Below are 8,405 nucleotides of genomic sequence, written 5' to 3'. Positions count from 1 at the left end.
GAAAGAGGACTTCCAAGCATTCCTGTTGAAAAGATCAGAGCTGAAAAAATTAGTCAAGAGAAGTTTTTGTGTCTCTCTCGGTAAATGTGAAAAAGAAATGAGGACAAAACAAGATTATTTGCTTATATGAGATAACCATGTAACCTCTGCAAAATTTATCACCAGGAACCTAGAGGGAATCTGATTATTGGGCCTGAGTGGGATTTTTATGTTTGGATGATCTCGAAAGAATGGGGAAGAATAATACATTGGAAGTGAAGAAAAAGAAAATGGGGGGGGTGATATCTCACATAAATGGAGTGTGTGAAAAATATACAACAGGGCTAGGAGTAGACATTTAAACCTTAGATCTGAACTGGGTAAAAGGGAAAATACACAATTGAGTACAGAAATACATGCTACCCAATATATAGGAGGGGAAAGGATGAAGGGCAGAAATTGAAGGTTTAAGGGACAAGCAAAACAAAAAAGAATCCTAAAATGGAACAGAATAAAAGGATATTTAGAATAGAATGGAGGTAAATCGTTCTCATAACTGAATGGGAATGAGAACTTACCCTTAAAATGGAAGAGGAACATAAAATGGATTTTAAAAACAATCTGAAAATGTTGGTTACAAGAAATGCAATTGAAGAAAAGATATGCACAGTGTTAAAAGATCTTTTTTTCAGTTTGCCACTGGATTGGAAATGGAATGCCATCAGTGGGGAATGGCTAAACAAATTGTGGCATATGAATGTTGTAGGCAGACCAGAAAAGCCTGGAAAACCTTGCATGAACTGATGCTGAGTAAAGTGAGCAGAACCACAAGAACATTATACACATTAACAGCAATATTGTGTGTCAGCTGTGATAAACTAAGCTCTTCTTAGCAGTGCATGATCAAAGACAATTCTAAAAGACTTGTGATGGAAAATAGCATCAAATCCAGAAAAAGAACAATGGAGTTTTTCAGTTTTTAAAACATGTTTTATATTTCATATTTTTCCATCTCATGGTCTTTTCAACAGGAATGCTTGGAAGTCCTCTATTTCAAAAAAGATTAATGTTTTCCCCAACAGGATTCTTTTTGCTTATAAGACTATAAATCCTTTGCCTTCTGGAATATCATTTGTCCTGATTCTTTCACAGCATGACTAATATGGAAATGTAACATAATTGTACATGGGTAACATCAAATTACTGTCAGGGGAGAGGGGAGGGGAGAGAGGGGAGGGGAGGGGAGAGAGGGACAAAAATGTGGAATTCAAAATCTTAATATATATAACTGGAAAAACAAAAGGATGGAGCAGAATCTATCATGCTTCAGCTAAAGTAAAGAAGGCAATGTTGACAATTATGATTTAAAAACAATAGCAAAAATAGACCCAATTAAAAGATATAAATAGAAAAGCTATATTTTGCTAAAATGACCCATAAACAATGAATTACAATTAATACTAAACATATATACATCAAAAATGACACAGCCTACAAATTCTTAAAAAGATTAAGTTACAGGAGAAGGAAATAAAATAATAGCAGTAGAAGGCCTCAATTTACCCTTCTCAGACTTAGATAAATCTAAAGTAAATAGAATTTTAGAAAAATTAGCTATTCTAGACTAATAAAATGGTGAATAAGAATAAAAAATATACCTAATACCTGTGCATAGCATCTGCCCCCCCCCCAAAAAAAAACCTACCCTCTATTAGGACAGAAAACTGTCACAAATTCAGAAAAGTAGAAATATTAAATGGATCTTTTGTTGACCATAATTCAATAAAGATTATATTCAATGAGATCTTTGAAGCCTCAATTAAAAATTAACTGGAAATTATTGAATTTAATGGTTGGTTAAAGAGCCAATCATAGAAATAATTAGGTCAGAGGCCCAGACTCCGAGCGGAGATCGAGGGGAGCCCGGGAGGGAGCTGGAGCCGGAGCCATGCCGAGGCCCGCGGGAGGCGGCCGCCTATGACACCCTGGGCAGCCCCGGCCTCTCGCAGCGTCCTCGGCTGGCGGGGCAGGGCCGGCGGGGCAGGACCGGCGGGGCAGGACCGGCGGGGCAGGGCCGGGCGGGCAGGGCCGGCGGGGCAGGGCCGGCGGGGGCAGGACCGGGGGGGGGCAGGGCCGGCGGGGCAGGGCCGGCGGGGCAGGGCCGGGGGGCCGGCGGGCGCGCGGCGGCGGCGGAGCCACAGAGGCGGGGATGGGGGCCTGAGGCCGCGCCCGGGTCCCGCAGGATCCAGGCCTCTGCGGACCCCTCCCGCCGGAGCCGCCCGGGCCCCGGGGGCCCGCCGCCGCCGGCACCCCGCTGCTCCACGGGGCGTTCGGCTCCGACCCGGCCCGGGCCCCGCTTCCACCTGCCACTCACCCCAGCGGCCTCGCACGTCCAGCGGCTGCGGCCCCGGCCCGAGGCCTGGCCCCAGGGCGGCCTGGTCCCCCTGGCGGAGGTCTCGGGGTGTCGGCCCTTGCGGACCTGCTCCCCGAACGGCTCCGCCGCGTACCTGTGTGTCTACACCTACCCGAGGGGCCGGAGGGGCGGCGGCGGGCGGCGAGGACCGTCCGGGCTGCCCGGGCCTCGGACTACAAGGAGAATGGCGCGGAGGCCCGGAGACGGCCACCGCCCTCACCTGCCTGCTGCGGGGGGCCTCTGCCCGGCGACCTGGACATCACCGCGGAGCTCCCGCCGCGGCCGCCCGCCTGCCTCCACTGGTCACTCCCTTTGGGGGCCGGGGCGGGGCCTGGCAGGGGTGCGAGAAGCGCGTGCTGCCCACCATTTCCGAAGCCGGACTGTCCTTCACCCTCATCCAGAGTCAGAACCACGCCCGGGAGCTGGGGCAGGGGCTGCGGCTGAGCGAGCGGGATGGCATCGTGACGGCGTCCGGGGGCGGCCTGCTGTATGAGGGGGTGAACGGGCTTCTGGCCCGGCCCGACTGGGAGCGGGCGATAAAGGCTCCGTGGGAGTCCTGCCCTGCGGCTCGGGCAGGCAGGGGGGCCCTTGGGCTCCTCCCCTCCATCCTCCACCTGTGGCTACTGGGTCGGGGGGCGGCTGGGCGCTGCCCGTCCGTCTCTGCAGGCGCCCCCCATCTCAGCAGCCCCGGGCACGTCTTCCCTGGGCAGGTTTGAACCAGCCATAGGCCTGGATGTGTTGCTGATGGGCCGTGGCGGCGGCTCCCCGCTGGACCTTGTCTCTGTGACCCTGGCCCCGGGAGCCCGCTGCTTCTCCCTGCTCTCCGTGGCCTGGGGCTTCGTATCTGATGTGGACATTCAGAGGGAGCGCTTCCACGTTCCGGGTCCTGCCCGATTCCCCCTTGGCACCGTCCTTCGCCTGGCCTCCCTCCATGTCTACCCAGGCCGCCTCTCCTACCTGCCGGCCTCCAACGGCACCCCCGCCCTGGCCCAGCCTCTTCCCCGAGCCGCCTCGGAACTGGCCCTGGCCCTGGCCGCGACCTCGGCCCCTTCCCAAGAGACTCACTTGCCCTTGCACGGCTCGGTGTCTGACCTGCCCCTGGCCCGAGGTGGAGACTTCCCCCCAGAATCGCAGTCCTCCCCCTCCCCTCCTCCTCCAGGGTCCTGCCTCCTGTCCCGGGACCCTCCTCTCAACCCTAGGCCTGTCCCCGGTCCAGCCCCCAGCTCCTTGGGGGAGAGAGTTCATCAGGGTTCAGAGCTCCCTGCTTCGGGCAGCCCCCAGGTCTCTTCTGACCCTCCAGTCTCCAGCAGTCCCAGCCTCTGATCCAGAAGCCTCCTCAGCCACTGCAGCTTCCCCTGACTCTCCAGCTGCTCACAAGGCATCAGTTGATCCTCCAGCCTCTGAAGATCCTGGGGCACTTGAGCCCCCCACTCTCTCTTCCTCCCCTCCCGGCCCAGGCCCTGGGAGCCATCGGCCTTCTCCAATCTCTCTCCTTCCCCTAATTCACAGACTTCCCCAGAACCGGCTTCTGCTTCAGGATCACTGACCCCTGGGACCCAGCGGGGCCCCAGGGACCATCTGTTGTCCCCCCTGGGTTCCCCACTGCCCCTGGGCTGGGTGACCCTGGAGGGGGACTTTGTGCTGATCCTGGCCCAGTCTCCAAGCCACCTGGGTGCTGACCTGGTGGCAGTCCCCAATGCTCACTTTGGGGATGGCCTGGTGCACTTGTGCTGGGTTCGAAGTGGGATCTCCAGGGCCTCCCTGCTCCGCCTCTTCCTGGCCATGGAGAGGGGGAGTCACTTTGGCCTGGGCTGTCCCCAGCTAGGCTATGCCACAGCTCAGGCCTTTCACCTCCAGCCCTTCACCCACCATGGAATCCTCACAGTGGATGGGGAACAGGTGGAGCACAGGCCTCTCCAGGCTCAGATTCACCCTGACCTAGGAACCCTGCTCTCCTCACAGGGACCAGGAATTAGAGTGCCAAGAGTGAGCTGGACCTCCCGAGGGCAGAACCTCCCCTTCCTCAGCCCCATGATGGGACCCACCAGATGGAAGTACTTCCTTCCCTGGACCCCCAGATGGGGGCTGCCCCTTCTGCCTCTTTTGCTCCTGGTGAGCATCCCCTCTTTTCTTTTGCACTAGGACCCCCTCCCTGAGGAAGGGGGTGCCAGGGTCCCCTGGGGCCCCCTGCCTCAGTTTCCCTCCCCTACCCCAGTGGTCTTCAAGGCTACAGCCTCTATGCAATAAAGAATAACAATGCTTAGAAATACACTAAATATGACAGATGATATACCAAAAAAGTTTGTGGGATGCATCTAAAGCAACAATAAGGGAGAAATTTATATATCTATAAATGCTAAAAATATAAGAGCAGATCAATGAATTTGATATGCAACTAAAAAAATAGAAAAAGAATTTTAACCAATTAAAATATAAAAGCTGAAAAAGGAGAAAACAGAATTGAAAATTTAAAAAAAATATTAGCCATAATACTTAGACTGTATGCTGGGAGGAAGGACAAAATTAGCTATACCATTGACTGATATAAGAGGAAAATCAAATTGCCAAAATTGAAATGAAAAAGATAAATTTACAACCAAGGAAGAAGAAATTAAAGCAATCATTGGAGTTATTTTGGAGCTCGATAGTTTAAATTATTGAGTCAAAAGGATACAAAAGTTTAGGGGTTTTTTTCCTTGCAAGTTCCAAATTGGTATCTGGAATTTTGAATTAGTTCATAGAAAACACTATAATGAATCTAAAACATAAGTCACCTGAGGGGTAGCTAGGTGGTGCAGTGGATAGAGCACCAGCCCTGGAGTCAGGAGTACCTGAGTTCAAATCCGGCCTCAGACACTTAATAATTACCTAGCTGTGTGGCCTTGGGCAAGTCACTTAACCCCATTTGCCTTGCAAAAACCTAAAAAATAAAAAAAAAAAATGTCACCTGAAAAATAAAATTGCCTTTTGTTTTCTTGAATTATTTTCCTACTGAATTTGTATCATAAGAATCCCAAATTGATGATGCTGAGCAAGATGAGCAGAACCAGAAGAACACTATACACCATAATAGCAACAAGGGATTGATGATCAATCTTAATGGACTTGCTCATTCCATCAGTGCAACAATCAGGGACAATTTGGGGGTATCTGTGACGGAGAATTCCATCTGTATCCAGAGAAAGAATTGTGGAGTTTGAACAAAGACCAAAGACTATTACCTTTAATTTCTTGAAAAAAATCATTATTTTATTATGTAATTTTCCTATCTCTTTTATTTTTTTCCTTAAGGATATAATTTCTCTCTCAGCACGTTCCATTTAGATCAATGTATAGCATGGAAACAATGTAAAGATTATCAGACTGACTTCTGTGGAGGGGGGGTGGAGGGAGGGAAGCAAGATTGGGGAGAAATAGTAAAATTCAAAAATAAATGATTTTTTTTAAAAAGAACCACAAGTTGAGATGTCCTTGGAAAGTTGTCCTTTGTTGTCGAAAAAAGATGATAACACCAGAGAGGTGATACCATGACATGCTAGTGAATTGAATTTGAGTGTGGGATGCTGTGCTAAGAAACCAGCCTCACTTTCTCCTCCAGAGGCATCTGAGTCCAGTGACCAGATATGAATCAGGATGACTGGAGATGGCCCTGGATGCAAGGCAATCAAGGTTAAGTGACTTACCCACAGTTCCACAGCTAGTAAGGTGAAGTGTCTGAGGTCAGATTTGAACTCAGATCCTCCTGGCTCCAGGGATAGTGTTCTATCCACTGTACCACCTAGCTACCCCCTTTGGAAAGTATTATTAACCTATAGACATTCATCCATTTGAGATTTTATTTGATGGGTTGGTAGGATAGGGAACAGAGATTTAGTGAAATGATGGTTGGCTAAAAATGCAACTTGGTAGTGGTGGAGATTGGTCTTAGTTAGAAATCAGAGCTGCTTTCCCCTGAGCCTATGGGCCCAGTCCTCAAGAGTTAAGGAAAACATTAGCATTATAAAAAAAAATACTGGTTTAAGAATCAGAAAATCTGGAGTCTGATTTCAGTTGTGTCACAATTTGTCTTTCACTTTTTTTGAGTCTGTTTCCTTCTCTATAAAATAAGGTGGTTGTATCAGATTGGCTAAGATGACCAAAAGGAAAAATGATCAGTGTTGGAGAGGTTGTGGGAGGATTGTGACATTAATGCATTGTTGGTGGAGTTGTGAACTGATCCAACAATTCTGGAGAGCAATAAAATTGATCATACCCTTCAACCCAGCAATAATAATACTAGGCCTATAAACAGAAGAAATCATAAGGTATAGAGAAAATCCCACATATTCCAGAATATTCACAGCTGTTCTTTTTGAAGTGGCAAAGAATTGGAAATTGAGGGGATGCCCATCAGTTGGGGAATTGCTGAACAATTGGGGAATTGTACATGAATGTTATGGAGTACTGCTATTCTTTTATAAACCAAAAATGGGGCAGAGGATGGAAGCATAAAGGCAGGAATTCCTGGAAACTCATTCCCCCAAAAAAACTCCAAAAGCTGTCAAATTATGACTCTAGCCATAGAGAGGGCAGAACCCACAGAAAGACTGAATGATACAATTTCTGAGTCCAAGACAACTTAGATGTTCTGCGGGAAAGGTCAGTTTTGCCTGAACTAGGGGTTGGAAAAAACCACAGCCACAGGGTAGCACAGCCCAGGGATCACTGGGAACAGCTTGAAGGGGTAGTGAGAGAACTCTGCTGCACCAGAGTGAGTGCAGAGCAAATGCCAGCCTCAGACTAGCCCTGTGATGAGAACCTACAGTGGGAATCAGGGAAGCCAGCCTGCAACTCCAGAATGCAGCCTGCAGATGGTAAAGGGGTTGAGGAAGACTGCAGAAGTCTCTCTGCTCTCCCTGGGGCAAGACTCTGCTATTTTGCCCACACTCAGATCCAGGTTGGAGTTTGGGCTTCCATACTACCATAGCCGATCAAGGACTTTCCTCACAGTTCCAGGGCAGAGGGGAGTGCCTGTGGTCATCCACATATCAAAGCACAGGCAAGAGAGTAGTCAGAGCCTCTCATAAGACCTTGGAGGAATTAAGGAGCCAGTGGGGTGTCCCAAAACACCTCCCCAAAGCCTTGGAAGTGCAGTAAATCAGTCATATGCTGAGGAAATGAACAAACAAAAGAAAAAGAAGAATCTGACCATAGAAAATTATTTTGGTCCTGTGGAAGATTCAGAAAATGACAAAATCAAAGTTTCTGTATCCAAAACTTCCAAGTGAAATAGAAAATGTGCTCAGGCTATAGATGAGTTCAAAAAAAAACTATGAAAAGCAATTAAGGGAAGTAGAAGAAAAATTGGGAGGAGAAATGAGAGCAATGCAGATAAATCATGAAAACCAAATCAGCAGCTTGATGAAAGAAATACAAAAACTACTGAAGAAAATAATATGGTAAAAACCAGTTTAGGCCAAATGGAAAAAACAACACAAAGGGCAAACGAGGAGAAGAATGCCTTGAAAAGCTGGAAAAGAAGATAAAAAGCTCTCTGAAGAAAATAATTCCTTCAAATGCAGAATGGAACTAAAGGAAGCCAATGATTTTGCCAGGAATCAGGAAGAAATAAAACTATTTCAAAAAAAACACAAAAATTAGAAGAAAATGAGAAATATCTTATTGGAAAAACAACTGACCTTGAAAACAGATCCAGAAGAGAGATAATTTACAAATTACTGGGCTACCTGAAAGTTATGACCAGGAAAAGAGCATAGATTTCATTTTTCAAGAAATAACACAGCAAAATTGCCCTGAGATCCAAGAATCAGAAGGTAAAATAGAAATTGAGGGAATTCATCAATCACCTCCTGAAAGATATCCCAAAAGAAAAACTTCCAGGAACTTTATAGCCAAATTCCAAAACTCCCAAGTCAAAGAGAAAATACTAAAAGTTTCCAGAAACAAACAATTCAACTACCATGGCTCTATAGTCAGGATTACACAGGATCTGGCTGCATCTACATTAAGGCCT

At 47.7% G+C, this 8,405-nt stretch overlaps 1 pseudogene; it reads left to right on the top strand.

Moving 5' to 3' along the window:
• Window positions 1-1,164: 1,164 nt before the first annotated feature.
• LOC141508272 (sphingosine kinase 2-like) lies at window positions 1,165-5,762 on the top strand (annotated as a pseudogene).
• Window positions 5,763-8,405: the final 2,643 nt, after the last annotated feature.

Source organism: Macrotis lagotis, chromosome 1 (genome assembly GCF_037893015.1).
Source record: "Macrotis lagotis isolate mMagLag1 chromosome 1, bilby.v1.9.chrom.fasta, whole genome shotgun sequence".
NCBI classification, from domain to species: Eukaryota; Metazoa; Chordata; class Mammalia; order Peramelemorphia; family Peramelidae; genus Macrotis; species Macrotis lagotis.
This window is presented reverse-complemented; position numbering and strand designations above follow the sequence as displayed.